Raw genomic sequence first — 16,112 nt, 5'->3', positions numbered from 1 at the left:
AAAAGAAATACGGGGACAAAGAGTGGAGCAGAGACTGAAGAAAAGGTTATCTAGAAACTGTCCCACCTGGGCATCCATCCCATATGCAGCCACCAAACCAGCCACTATTGCTGATGCCAAGAAGTACTTTCTGACAGGAGCCTAATATGGATGCCTCCTGAGAGGCTCTGCCAGACCCATACTGATAGAGAAGGAAATGCTTGAGGTAAACCATCAAACTGAGCCTGGGGACCCCAATGGAGGAGTTACAGAAAGGACTGAAGGAGCTGAAGGGGTTTGTAACCCCATAGGAAGAACAACAATACCAACCAACCAGACCCCAGAGAGCTTCCAGGGGCAAAACCACCAACCAGTGAGTACACGTGGAGGGACCTATGGCTCCAGCCGCATATGTAGCAGAGGATGGTATTGTCTGGCATCAATAGAAGGAGAAGCCCTTGAAAGCTCATTTACCCAATGTAGGGAAATGTCATAGTCTTGAGGTGGGAGTGTGTCTTAGTCAGGGTTTCTATTCCTATACAAACATCATGACCAAAAAGCAAGTTGGGGAGGGAAGGGTTTATTCAGCTTACACTTCCATATCACTGTTCATCACCAGAGGAAGTCAGGACTGGAACTCAAGCAGGTCAGGAAGCAGGAGCTGATGCAGAGGCCATGGAGGGATGTTACTTACTGGCCTGCTTCCCCTGGCTTGCTCAGCCTGCTTTCTTATAGAACCCAGGTCTACCAGCCCAGGGATGGCACCACCCACAATGGGCCCTCCTCCCTTGATCACTAGTTGAGAAAATGCCTTACAGCTGGATCTCATGGAGGCATTTCCCCAACTCAGGATCCTTTCTCTGTGATAACTCCAGCTTGTGTCAAGTTGACAAAAAACCAGCCAATACAGAGTCTGTGGGTGGGAGGGGAAACATCCTCATAGAAGCAGGGTGAAGGGAACTGGAGAGGGGGAGACCTGGAAAGGGGATAACATTTGAAATGTAAATACATAAAATACTCAACAAAAAAGAAAAGAAATAAGGACAATGACAAGGTACAAGAAACAGAAAGTCTCCCTGTCACTCTCCTCAGCAAGTCACTGGTTAGACATTCTTAGAAATAAGAAAGCAGGCCAGGGTTGGTGACTCATGATTGTGTCATGGCACTTGGGAGACCTGGACAGGAGGAGTCTGAGGCCAGCATAGGTTGCGGAGTGAGATCCTGTCTTAAGAAAACAAAGCTAGAAAGCAAGAGGCATTAGATCATGCTGAAACGAGAGGTAACACTGGGGAGTCGGCGAGGAAATGGGAGCCTTTCTGGGCTAAGAGCAAGTGAAACTGGGAGCCTAGATCTAGAAAAGCGGGTTCTGTGGGACAGAAGAACCTACTGCAGTCAGCCGTGGTGGTGATTTCGAAGACAGGACAGACAAGATCATAGGCAAATGAGCAAACAGAAGAGTGTAAGCTACTAGTTCGAGCTGGAAGAAAAATGTAAAAAAAAAAAAAAAGCAGTGTGCTACATGTGCCTGTTGGCTCTCAGGCATCTATGTACCATATGCCAAAAGAAAGTTCCTGAATTTAATGTGACAGATAAAGTGGCTTAGAGAAAATTTTTTTCATTAAATTTTGTATTCACTTTACACCCCAATATTATCCCCTCTCTCCTCCCAGTCCACCCTCACACAGCCCCTCCCCATTTCCTTCTCCACTTCTCCTCTGAGAAGGAGAAGTCCCCTTCCCTTGGTATCACCCAATCCTGGAACATCATCAAGTTTATAGGCAAATTTTTACATCAACCTTTGAAAAGCTCTTTCAAGGCATATTAGGGTAATCATGGCACCGTTTTCAAATAAATACATGGTCATTCAACGTAGGCTGTATGTCAAAGAAACTCTTTACAAGATAAACACAAAACAGAGTAATTGTCTGCATCTGTCAAAAAGCTGAAGATACAAAAACAGGAGGAACACTCCCGGTCTCCATAAGACTTGTCAGGTGGGTCAGCACCATAAGGTGGGCAGTCAGAACAATTCCCCAAGGATTTGCAATAAAATGCATCTTTAAACCAACTCTGAATACGAAATGCATATACTTCCCGAGTCAAGGCACACATGCTTCCTTCACCCCTCCTTTGCAGATCTTCACGTATCACACACGTGTTACAGACCCTGCACCTTTCTCCAAGAGCTAACTCATCTGCACCAGAACCACTCCTCAACTACCCCAAAATAACCCCAACTTACCCTCTTCTAGATTGTCACTTACTGATTCTGCTCACAAAATGACAACTCCAACCATTTCTCACGCTCTCCAGGACATCTGCCTTAGTGAGGCATGGTGACGTCACTGCCAAGATTATTCAAGATTTCCGCAGAAGCGTCTTACCTAGTTTCCTGCCACCGCTGTCATTACTCCACGTGACTGATAAGGTGTCCTTTTAAAACAGACATGAAACTGCTTCACCCTACTCAAATTTAGCTTAGTTTTAGATTGGGGGGTATGAGTGCTTCCTCTGTGTGTGTGCATATGAGCCACACGTGTGCCTGCTGTGCTCGGAGACCAGAGGAGGGTGATGAGTCCCTGTTGAGGTAAATATTGAAAGAATGGCTTAACGTTTTATTGGCCCCAGCAGTCTCACTCTGCGGGAGCCACTCCAGTGTGGAGCTGATGGCACGGACTCTGTCACTCGGTCCGCAAGCCACCCTCTCCATGCGGTTCCCTTCCCAGGTCGTTCAAGCTCGCCCTGGTGTGTTCTGTTTCTCCACTGCCCTGCACAAACATGACTGCAAAGCCTGGTAGCTTATCAAGCAGGTTCATATATTAAATTCTCAACCCACAAACCCTCTACACAATAAGCTTACATCCAATGGACAAAGATACAAACTGCTGTTCTATATGAGATTTAAAAAAAAAAAAAAAAAAAAGACCTACAGAAACACTTAAAAATAATCATATCTACCTATCGACAATTAAGTCCACTTGAATCCTCCTTCTCCAACTCCATCTTAATTCTCCTCAGAATCTCTTTTCTCTCCTCTTCTCTTTACCTAGCCTTTTCTCCGCCTACCTCTCCACTGTCCAACCATGTATCACCTTAACATCAACCCACAAGTCCCCCGGAACGGAAACTACAGAGGGCTGATGGTCGTCATGTGGGTGCTGGGTCTGCTGAGCTGTGAACCTGGGTCTGCTGAGAGCAAGTGCCCACAGCCACTGCACCACCTCACCCCAACTCACAAACTTTCAATAGCTATGAAATCCAAGCCGTCAAGAGGCTGAGGCAGGAGGATCTTGAGTACAAGGGCACCCGAGGCTACAGAGACCCTCTCTCAAAACCCCAAGCCAAAAGCAAATCCTTCTTTGATTTGCTCCAAACCTCTAGGAGCTGACACACAGATGCACTGCAGGAATGAGCTTTGTCAAGAGAAAGAGCCTCAAGGCCATGATGAGGCCTCAGGCATCTGGCTTTCCGTAAATTTCCAGGGCTAGGAGGAAGTTCTACACCATGTGACTTAGTCTAGGGTAGCATACCTGAGGAAGAACATGGAAGACCCAGATAGTGCTGCAAACAATACATCAGGAGCTATAAAACCAAACCCAGAAGCTTTTTAACAGCCCCTTAAGTGTTACAGGAGGTAGGGGGAGAAGGGCCTGATGGTTCTCAGCCTCCAGGTTCTTCTTAAAGGCTATATATAATCTGGCATTCCCATAGTTCCTGTCTCCACAGTAAATACTTTAGCAGCCTGTAATATGTACAATGTCGGATACATTTCTGACTCCATCCCTACAAGTCCGTCACTCAACCTGTTCCACCCAAAGTGGCCCTTACTGTTGCTGGAAACCCTAATCTCCCTCCTGGCCTCCTGTCTACAGAGGGTGTTTATTTCCTGCCTCACTCCACAGTTAAGTTACACGAGGACAGGGGCTTTCACCTGGTTTGCCCATTGCTATATCCTCATGGACTAGAACGGGGATAAACACACGCAATATGACATTTGTATCATATGCGTCAAATATACCATTTGTGGATGGTCTTAAAATCACTAGGCTTGCATGTGGCCAGATGAAAGTACATTTTAGAGTTTAAAAAAACAAGCTTTGGGTAATTATGATGAAAATTTCTAAAAAGTCAGAATACAGGGGCTGGAGAGATGGATAATTCAGCAGTTAAGAGCACTGTCTGCTCCTCCAGAGGACGTGGGTTCAATTTTCAGCAACCTCATAGCTGCTCATAACTGTCTGTAACTTCAGTTATGGGGGACCTGACACTCTCACACACACATACATGCAGGCCAAACACCAATGCATATGAAATAGAAATAAATTATTTAAAAAAAATCATCATACGGAGTACTTAAACGTAAGCTAAGGACCAAGACAATAGTGGTCATAGTTATAACTTATAAATTATTTATTTTTATGCTTTACTTTCTAAAGTGATCTTTGTGAATGGGGCCCCAATAAGTATAATTTTAATGCTTTATTTTCTCTCCCTCTCTCTCTCTCTCCCTCCCTCTCTCCCTCCATCCCTCTCTCTCTCCTTCCCTCTCCCTTCCTCCTTCCCTCTCTCTCTCCCTCTCTCTCTCTCTCTCTCCTTCCCTCTCTCCCTTCCTCCCTCCCTCTCTCTTTCCCTCCCTCTCTCTCTCCCCTTACTCCCTCCCTCCCCCTCTCCCTCCCCCTCCTCTTAAAAGTATCTGGATACAAAAGTGGTTTAATTACAATACATAAAAGATTCCATACATTCGCTGCACTGATGTTTCAACTTGGAGTTAGCTACAACTTAAAGCAATGTTTGTGCTTGCTCCTAAAGTGACACCGCCGAAGGCCACAACGTGAGGGAAGTCACACAGCATTGCTAGACATGTGCTGTAGTTCATGCTTCTAGAGAGACTTCTATCTCACATGAAATAATAAGCTGAGGTATGTTGTTCGGTTAGTTCGCACGTTTACAAACTAAAGCCGAAGAAAGACAAGAGGGAAAGTAAAGATACTTGGCGTTTATTGCAAATACTGATGCTGGGATCTATGCGCCTCACCGTGCTTAGTTGGAAGAACTGTATGTGAGCTGATCAGGCATGAGCACTCATTCCATTTTGCAGGTAAGGAAACTGGGGCACTGAGAAAATAAGCCACTTAAATAGGAAGCAGTTAGAGTAACAACTCAGTTCCATGTCACCTGACCCCACAGCTCACGCCCCTCACTGTCCCATGACTCACCCTAAAACAGCAATCAGTGCGTTTGCCTTGCATGGCACACTTTGGGGCCTGCCTTGAAGTCTAAAGCTACAGGTGCTCACTTTTCTTCCTCTTTTCTTTTCTTTTCTCTTATTCTTTTCTTTCTTTTTCTTAAGAACACAACATTTTATTGGACACTGGGCTTGGTGACACAAACTTTGATCCCAGCAGTCAGAAAGCAGAAGCAATCAGATTTTTCTGAGCTCAAGGCCAACCTATTCCACATACAGTTTCGGGCCAGCAGAGCTTCACAGTGAGACCATGTTTTTATTTTTGTTTTTTTAATAAATAAAAACAATTAAGAGCCTCTAGAATAAATGATTAAATTATTTTAATAGAGTTTCTCTCTCTCTGTGTGTGTGTGTGTGTGTGTGTGTGTGTGTGTGTGTATGTGTGTGAATAAAATGCATTAAATTTTATGTAAAAAAAACTTAAAATGTAAGTCAGTCATCAGCAGAGTAGCTATATAATTCAGTCAGCTTATAAGTCTTAAGGACAACCAGGAATATTAAAATATATAAAAATTTCCTCAAAACTAAACATTTATCTTTCCGTTGGGTCATCACAATGTTATATTTAATTTATTGGCAATTTTTAAATTTTTTCATCTATTTACTAACCAATTATTAACACATAGAACCTTCCTAAATGATAATTCAAATGTGGGCAATTGTGTTGAATGCTTTCAGAATAACCAGAGCAAATTAATATGCATTTTCAAATGCCATTTTGAGATCAAACTCTACCCAGTTACACCAACTTTATAAATTCTGAATTGACAAGAAAATCATCTCTCCACAACAACCAAGGGAAAACACTTCTCCACACTCTGGTTCTTGCTTAACAATGAGAAGAACTTTTCTATTCACATCTCACCTCCTAGACAACCTCAGACAACCCCTTAGATCCATAGACAAAACAACACGGGAAGCTGGAGATGAAGCCCTGTCTAATCCAATCAAAAACAAAGCTCTTCGATTCTCAGATGAGGAAAACCTATGGGTCCTGAGAGTAGCCACGAGTCTCTTTAAAACGGCACATCTCTCTCCGCTTTGCCAACATCATGGAGCCATGCTGGCTTTCCTCATGGGGCAGAGTTCAAGATGATGACGTGCTCATGTGTGATGTTCCTATTGGCACTGTACACCCACTGTCTGTTGACCTGTCTGAGAACTAAGGCCCTGAGGGTGGAGGGATGGAGGAGGGCAGAGTTCAGACTCCAAACGGGCAAAGCAAGGGACCCGTCTGTCTATTTAACAACCTCTTAACCCAGCCAGGTAGGTTTTAAAAGCACAGTGTGGGTGTGTGGGATGAGAGGAGCGGGAAGGGGAAGCCTGCCAGTTGATTGTGGGCACTGGGATGGTGAGGTGACATCATCTCTGCAAACACTGGTTGCTCACACGAATGCTATTTAAACTGTCTGAAGTCACCACTGATTACGGCGGTGTAGCATGAACAGTCCACAGTCTCACAAAGCTCAGGTTAGGTCACAGCCCCACTGGGATACTAAGGTGAGGCTTTATTGAGTTACCATTAGACACTTTCTAAACACCATGGTACTTGAAATAGCACAGGATATAGCTGTATTCCAGTTTACTTTTAAAATAATCAATAAGTGGTGGGTTGTTCGCATCAATTACACTGCCAAGGATTAGCAACTCCGTGTTTAAATATACGTGTCTGTTAGGTCATTTCCACACATTTCTTAAATAATAAAAAGCAATTCTTTATCAGACTGAAATGAGCAAAGAAAAATTTACCTGTCTAAATTGATAGTGACATGTATGAAAGGCTTTGAAAACAATCCAAGCATTATGGTTAGGACTTTTAGTACATGTTATTGCTTTTTATTTTTCCACCCCTTCCTCATTTTGTTGGTAATCTTTACTGACTTGCATCAGAAATCCGTATTCACTGGTCTATATGACTGATTCCAGGTGTCAAAACCAGATACTGAATTCCAAAGAAAATCTCTGAAGCAATCATTTTCTTCATCCATTCTCGATGCAGGGGTGGGTCCCAAGAGTGTGGAATACACATGGCCTCTGACTGCTGTGACCACAATCACCCAACCTCCACCTCCTCAACTTTACTCTGGTTCCCAGAAGTCTCAGCCTCTCTCACTGTATTTTGTCATCTGTGAGCATTGATTTATGGGAGACTGAGGGGGAAAAAAAAGATCATAATTCTAGGTCCCATTTCTAAACAGTCACATCTGACAGCCGACTTAACCCAGTATTTACCGGATGCCTCATATGTCCTGAAGCAGCCGCTGCTGCTCTAACTGTAGTAACTGCTCCAGGTTTACATCCTCTGTGGGGGGAAAATGCCATGGCCTCCCTCCTAATGGTATTCCTCAGGGTGTCTCGAGACAGCTTCTATAACCTAGGTCTCTTTAGGACTAATAATGTCATCCTGTTTTAATTTCCTTCGGAGGAAAAAAACAGCTATTTATAAAGGGAAGATTCTGCTTTAAAGATGTACCTTCTTAAGGATGAGGGGACCCATTACCCCAAGGGACCATGGGTAAAAATTTTACTGGCTGGGTATCAAAACTTTCTCCAACCTAGCACAACCTCCTCCCTTTCCTATTGTCTAGTACATTATGTTATCAAGGATAGTTCTGCCTCAAATGCCCCACAGTTATTCCTACTTCCAGTACACCATTCCCGCTTATCAAAAAAAAAAAAAAAAAAAAAAAAAAAAAAATCTTCGGCTGAAGAGATGGCTCAGTGGTTAAGAGCACCGACTGCTCTTCCAGAGGTCCTGAGTTCAATTCCCAGCAACCACATGGTGGCTCACAACCATCTGTAATGGAATCTGATGCCCTCTTCTAGTGTGTCTGAGGACAGCCACAGTGTATTCATATACATAAAATAAAGAAATCTTGCTTGACTCCTGCCTAGCCAAACCCCGCTCCCCATTAAGAGCCTAATTTAAGTGCCCTCCCAGGTAGAGCTTTTTCCCAGTTCTTGTTTGGAATAGCTTCCCTGGACTCAGCAGTTCAAAGCTTCTCACTAGCTCGGGCCCCGCCCTGATCCGCTTAGCTATGTCTGAAGTCAATATTCTGAGTTTATTTGTATAAACAGAACCGTAACTCATGTTCATAACGGCAGACATACTGTGAGACCTCCCCACCTCCCACATCCACATGGAATCTGTAGCCCACTCAGAGCGTGACGTGGAAATGGCAAAATGAATGGTTTCATCTAGCTAGCATTTCTAAATTTCCCAAGTAGGAGCTGCTTCTTTAAGAAGCCATTCCCTTATTTAGAGCCTGTCATGATGAATGAATTTTTAATTCCTTCTTCTACCATGGAGAACAGTACACAAACAATTTGTTATTTGCTTGGAGTATTTGAACTTTTCTTGGTCATATACTATCACTGGAACCACATTACTCATTTAAAATTAAGTTCAAGTACATCAGAATGACGTTAAATAAATAGGACAATTCAAACACTACGACGTGTTCGATGCTCTCAAAACAATTGATTTTTATCTCAGGAGTAATGGCCACAGGTAGAAGTTTGGATTCATCATTCCCCTCAAAACTTTTTTTTTTTTTTTAGAAAATAATGATAGATATACACCTGCCATATATATATATATATATATATATATATATATATATATATATATATATATATATATATATATATATATAGAGAGAGAGAGAGAGAGAGAGAGAGAGAGAGAGAGAGTAGTTTATAGTTTGTTCATTTACTTGGCAATGTTTACCAGAAGTAGCATACAATATGACTCACAAGTCTTTAACAGTACGATGTGGGGCTTCTGTTTTTAACTATGCCATTCTGAATAAAGGACCTTTTGTTACCACCCATATCTCTCAGGATCATTTCAATGAAACAAAAACAAAAACAACAACAAAAACCCCACCATCCTGCGTTTTTAATTTTTAAGTTGATTTCGGAGTTCATTCACATCAGGATACAGGCACTTTGGTCAGTGGGTTGAAGGTGACTGAAAATAGTAATAACCCCAGACACATTTTCCCTGAATTAAATTGGTTTTAAAGGCTCTTTTATATATTACATGAGTGGAAAGGGAAGGCAAATGCATATTTAGAGCTGAAGGAGTGAATATTTCAGTCCAAAAGTCAGCTGAACACAGTGGTAAACACAGTATTTTTGTATTTTTTTCTGTCTATGCTCTATTAGCTGCATTGTATATGTTGATTATGCATTTTGCTTTAAAGAAACATTAGAATATGTTCAAATTAAAATATTTATTGAGATTTTGATTGATGGAAAGTTGAATTCAGAAAATCATTTATGAGTTTTTTGTTATGTATAGCATTAATATGTTTTATAAAAAATGCCTTCATTATTTGGTTTTGGTTTTTATTTGCATCACACAGGACCTGGGAGTTTCTTATTAATATCTACTCCCTGGTATCTATGAGGGTCTTGGTGTTTTTCTTCTCATTTTTAAAAATACAATTTTTATTAATTCGTAGAACTTCTTTTGTTCGTATTTAGTCCTCTAGTTTGACTCCTCCCAAATCTCCCCTTTCCAGCAGTATCTCCCTCCCTCCCCACCCACCTTTGGGTCTGCCTTTTTCTCCTCCAGATCCTCTTCCTCTGTTGCCCAATGAGTAGGGAGCAGGTCCCACCCCAGAGTGTCATCGACCTTAAAGAAAAGCAACTGTCTCTTGCTCAGACATTACCGAATATCCACAGCTCTGCAGCTATTGGAAGGATTGTCTGCCCACTCCCCCTGCTGGGACTGTGTCTTGCTTGAGTTAGTACAGATCTTCCACATGCCTTCAGAGTCCCTGTGAGTTCACTGAATATTAGTAAATTATATTTGTGGCACTTTAAATCAGTGAAGGAAAGATAGATACTCCGTTGCTACTGAACTAAGTAAAAATCCATTTGAAAGAGCAAGAAGATGAATTTCGTACTAAAGCTCTGTAGTAGGCAGAAGTTCAGAACATTTAAAATGTGTTAGTAAGGAAGCTACCAGAAGAGAACAGAGCTGAATATCTTTCTCATCTCAGTATGGGGAAAACTTGTCTTAGAAACCCTAACCCCAGAAACTATAACAAGACTCAGCTAAATATGAAAAGAATCTGTACATAAACATATACAAGTGAAAGAAAAGTATAAAATGGAAAAGAATCATTTGATATATAAATATATGTAATATATAATATTATCATATATTATTATACATTATATATAATAATATTATATATATTATATTGTCACTGTACAAATACAGTGAACACCAGTTGTCAGTGGTCACAACAGATTTAAAGTGAAGATTAATCATATATTATGTTATATACTATTGTTCCTAGCAAAACAACAGGCTCTTATAAGAAAAAAAACTTTTTTAATTTATTCTATACAATAATTGGCAAGAGATAAAAACAAATTATACACACAAATGATGAATGTTTAATTCGCTTTTCTAGTTCAAACTCATCAACTAATTAGAGACAAAGGCTAAAATACTCATTACAAAGCAAGTTCAAGGAGAGAGAGGGCTACACAGAGAAAAACTAAAACCTTGTCTCAAAAAAACATATTTCCTCTGAAAACCTTCCTACAGTGTTATCATTTTCTAGATTTTTTTGGTAGATATTAAAATGTAAACTTTAACATCCTGGGCTCCTAGATTATTAGAAATGACACGTGAGTGGGGTTCAAACTTTAATCAGTACAAAGCAGATCACAGGCAAGTTGTTATAGACACAGTTATGAACCACCCCAAAACCGTGAACGCCAGTTGTCAATGGTCACAGCAGCTTTAAAGTGAAGATTAAAAACTGGATTGTTGTGAATGCCTGGCTTTCATTTCACTTAACTCACTTAATCAATTTTTTTATTAAGTAATTTGATTCTGCCCACAGGAACCTTAAAAAAATGGCTTCTTTTAAAAACTTACTGTGTCTTCAAAGATCGTTATATAAAGATGATAAACATGACAATCACGTTTCACCTTTCTTCTTAATATTTTATTAATTATTTGAGGATTTCATATGATGCGTTTTGGTCATATTCTCCCCCAATTTCTCCCCTCCTCAATTTTTTCCAGAGCTTATTCACCCTCACCTCCCTGTCCCTCAGATAAGATCCACCCTCACCTCCCTGTCCCTCAGATAAGATCCACCCTCACCTCCCTGTCCCTCAGATAAGATCCACCCTCACCTCCCTGTCCCTCAGATAAGATCCACCCTCACCTCCCTGTCCCTCAGATAAGATCCACCCTCACCTCCCTGTCCCTCAGATAAGATCCACCCTCACCTCCCTGTCCCCGACTTTCATGTCCTCTTTCTTTAAACCATGGAGTCCAGTGGTGCTGCCCACATAGTGGACACTCATCCCCTAGAATGTGAGCCTACCAGGAGCTATACCAGAAAAAACCCGCCCTCTCCCTCCCTCCAGAAGCCATCAACCTCATAGGTCTTCACTTAGGTTTGGGAGTTCATGACCCCTCGACTTCCCAGGCTCGATGTTGGCTGACTTGATACCATGCAACGTGCAAATCTTGTTCAGACAGCCTCAGCGACCTTAAGTTCATTAGTGCACAGGTCCTGACAACCCAAAAGTTCGTGTCCTTCTCAAGTCGTCCCTAACCTTTGACTCATAGTCTTTCTGAGGTGGTCAGGTTTTTCTCTGTGATAGTCTCAGGATTTAAGCCACCCCTACCTCTCATTTTAACTATGATTATAAACCACCATCTGTAAATTTCAGTATTAGGTCTCAAACAGAAGGATTTAAACACTACTAAATGATATCACAGGCAGGTGTAATGTTGGTGGGGGCTGACAGAGTATGGCTGCAGTACGCAAAGCTAGCCTGGACCCACAGGGAGAAATAAAGACTATATCGGAAACAAAGAAATTTGTACTGTCTCTGGTGTTGTCTCTTCTGCAACTGAGTCACAAAGAAAAATAAATTTTATAACATGCCTGCACCCCTGTGTTTCTAACTTATTTATGACCATTGAAACAGTACACCCTTTCTTTACACACTTATAATTGATTGGTCAGCTGTATCTGTGAAAATTAATATTCATTGTCAAGTTGACTTGGTTTAGAATCTCCTAAGACTTGTACCTAAGATGTGTCTGTTTTGGAGTTCCCAGGATCAATTGAAGGGGGAAAGCCCACTGTGAACCATGGTGGGTGTGGTCTCTGAATGCAAAGGAAAATTAAGAAAATCCAATTGGGTGCTTGCATTCTCCTTTCTCTGCTCCTACCAAATCTAGAGATATGTGAGCAAGCTCCCACCCCACAGCTACAAACTGCTCCTGCAACCATATTTTCCTTGCCACGGTGGACTGCCACCTCGATTGGGAGCCAAAATTAACCCTTCCTCAAGTTACTTTCTTGATGAGTTATCAGATTCCAGCAGTGTGAAAAGTATTAATGTGGTCTTGTTATGCAGGTGTAATGGTCGCTGATAGACCTGTTACCTACTAGACAGGGTGACCATGGTCAGTTGGACACAGCATCCCACATATTCACAGCGCAATTTCTCAGTGGAGAGGAAAGCCTGTCAATCTCAAGTCTGGGAAGTGGACCTCGTCTGAGAGTATCTGGAAAGCCCCACAAAGTGGCTCATACTTGCTGACCCAAGAGGATCACCCAGGGTTTCAGGCCATCCTGGACTATGCGATTATGTCTCCTGGGCTGAGGGGAGACAGGAAGCAAAACTGGCAGGCAATCAAATGGAGTCCTATCTACCAAGAAGGATGTACTGAAAATATTTGTCTTAAACAACTACTAATCATTCTGTGAGTCATTCCAGATCACCAGATGTGCCCAGGGATTAAAGTGACATTTGACCAGATTTACACACTCCTTCAATTTAATGAGCCCCCCCCCCTGCTTTCTTATAGACCAACTCCAGGACAGAAATGTCTGAAAGGAGGTGATGGGAGGTAGCTTGGAATGTGGGCCCTAAGTGGTCAAGTTTTAGATATATTATTTCACTTAAAAACTCAGTGGTGCCCTGAGTTTCATTCCCAGCTCCGAAGAAAGGGAAAATCAAAAGTGAATAATAGAAAATACAGGGGGGAAAGATTTAAGAGTTGTTCTAGTGTTCTATAAAATAAACACCTACACGGTCAAATCTGTGTTTCACAACAGCACACCATTTGTCTTTTCACAGAATCCATGTGAGGGGCTATTTAACTTTCCAACAGCATTTAATAAACCTTCAACTGTCTATAAAAATTTATGTTCTAAAATAGAAGTACATATGAAACAAGGTTTTGAGTTGCCCCACCGTGTTTCGAAGCATGAGAAATGAGTTCTTTTGTCTTCTAATTTGGGACCACAATAATGTTTAGAGTACAATCCTGTGCAGATAAAACAATGATGATATCAGCGTGTCTGCCCCTCGGACCCACAGGAACTGAAATCTGCAAACACTGCAGCAGCTGGTGTGGACCCTGGGCATGAGAACGTGACAAGGAGGCACGAGAGGCAGCGGTCTGCCTTACATCATAGGAGCCAGCAGAGGACACCTGATTATCTCTACAACAGACTTCCAATGTGGAGCCGTGTCACTGAGAGCAAGACAAACAGAAACTCGTTCCATCTGACTCCAGGCCTTCACGCAGCTTCTTCTACACTGTGGTTCTATATTTACTATTCATACTGTGGTTTATTTCTCCAATCAATGTAGATCTTGGGCTTTTCTATGCACCTGGTGTTGTAGATACCAAAAACTTAATTATATTTAATACTTGGTGATCTAAAATAATATTCAAATAAGCCAAGTATTTTTAATTAAATATCAGAAACTGTGTTTAATAAATTCATCTCAAAGAGATTGTCACAAAAATCTAACAAAGATAGAAACTGATGCCTACCTAATGCCATTAGCTGAGGCAGTAGTATTTCACATATTAAAACACACTGTTATCTTACTGGGGAAACTTTCTGACTTAGTTCTAAATTACCTCAAAGGTTTCATGAATGCAAATGGTGTACATATATATATATATATATATGCATAAATATATATCACACAGATACACAAATATATATGAATATAAAGAATATTAATGTTTAGAAATCCCTCATTAATTACATAGAATTATCTTTAGCATATAGTAACAATGGCCTCTTTCTCTCCATAAGAGACATCCTTCCTCAACACTCAAAAATGGTCTCTGTAGTAGCCTACAAAGCTTATGAACCTATATAACAAAAGCTTATTTCAAAAAACTGTTTTTAAAAAAATGAGATTCAGTGATTTACGTAGAAAATCATAAACCCCAGCTTCTAGTAAATGGGTTGATGGATAAAAACCCCCCAGTTCATTGGTGAGTGTTCCTCACACACTCACAGTGTGCAGAATATAGAAAATTATACCTGTTGACCGTTTATCCATTGCTTGAAACATGACTTATAGTACTTGGGCTTGTTTTGTTTTGTTTGTCATTGTTTTTTGTCTGTTTGATACAGGAACACTGTAGGCAGCCCAGGCTGGCCTAAAATGAATTATAACCCAGGTTGGCCTAAAATGAATTATATAGCCCAGGCTGGCCTAAAATGAATTATATAGCCCAGGCTGGCCTGGAACTTGTAATCTTCATGACTATGTGTCAAGAATTAAGATTACAGGTGCGCACATTACTCTTGTCTTCCTATAACACTCGTGTAAAATGAACTGCTCTGGAGACTTGGGTTTCAAGAGGTCCATGGAAGAAACAGCTGCCAAACAATTTAAGGAGATTCATATGTGCTCAGAGAGGATAACCTCCACTACGGGCCATTAAAGAGACAGTATGTTCCTGTTTAGCAAGTCATTATTCAAAAATAAATACAAACGCTTTGGTAAAGTGTAAGAAAAAAAAATATTTGAAGAAACAAACTGAAACTTTCTGTTTGTCTACACAGCTCAACTTACTTTAATTCACCCTGCAATCCGTTAGCAGATTTTAAATTGATCACATATCCCTAAGCTACATCCCTAAAGAGCTGTTCCCAGCTCTCTTTACGTTGCCCTCTAATGTCATGCCTTTCCTTTTTGTTTTGGTGACAGTTATTCTCTTGTCCCTATTTTCTAGAATACAGCAGTCTCAGCGTCTGCCTGCTGCTCTCAGGGAACTAAGCCGTGCTTGCATTCCGAGCACTGGGCATATACAGGGCAGTCCCAGCACACAGCAGTGAATGAGTAGACAGAAACGTGGTGAACCAGTGAGAGCTTCGCCTTATATACACTCCTCCAGTAAATTCCACACCCATCCCGTTCCTCTAAATGGATGGAAGGTGCTACTGTGTGACATGGGCTCACAAAAACACATCAAAGTAACGACTTCCTATCAGCCTGAAGAAGGACATTACAGAGAAATGTGGTGTATTTTTCAGCTCATTTCCATAATTCTGGGAGACAAAGATCCAAACCAATAATAATACATGTGGTAATGGTAACAATGCCTTTCTCCCTTCCTCCTCTTCCTCCTCCTCCTCTTCCTCCTCCTCCTCTTTCTCCTCCTCCTCCTCTTCCTTTCTCCCTTCCTCCTCTTCCTCCTCCTCCTCTCCCTCCTCCTCCTCTCCCTCCTCCTCCTCTTCTTCCTCCTCTCCCTCCTCTTCCTCCTCCTCCTCCTCTTTCTCCTCCTCCTCCTCTTCCTCCTCCTCCCCCTCCTCTTCCTCCTCCTCTTTCTTCTCCTCTTCCTCTTCCTCCTCCTTCTCCTCTTTCTCCTCCTCTTCCTCCTTCTCCTCCTCCTCCTCTCCCTCCTCTTCCTCCTCTCCCTCCTCTTCCTCCTCTCCCTCCTCCTCCTCTTCTTCCTTCTCCTCCTCTTCCTCCTCCTCCTCTTCTTTCTCCTCCACTTCCTCCTCCTCCTCATCCTCCTCTTCCTCCTCCTCTTCCTTTTCTTCTTCTTGCTCATTGTTTGGTTTTGTTTTTTAAG

The 16,112-nt window shown here is 41.7% G+C and overlaps 1 protein-coding gene across 1 annotated transcript in view; it reads right to left on the bottom strand.

The window, feature by feature from the left end:
- The window catches only part of CDK14 (cyclin dependent kinase 14), a 511,537-nt gene that overhangs the window by 433,987 nt on the left and 61,438 nt on the right, over nucleotides 1-16,112 (bottom strand). The gene's annotated exons all lie outside the window — the stretch shown is intronic.

Source organism: Micromys minutus (assembly GCF_963924665.1).
Source record: "Micromys minutus genome assembly, chromosome: 23".
In the NCBI taxonomy this organism is placed as follows: domain Eukaryota; kingdom Metazoa; phylum Chordata; class Mammalia; order Rodentia; family Muridae; genus Micromys; species Micromys minutus.
This window is presented reverse-complemented; position numbering and strand designations above follow the sequence as displayed.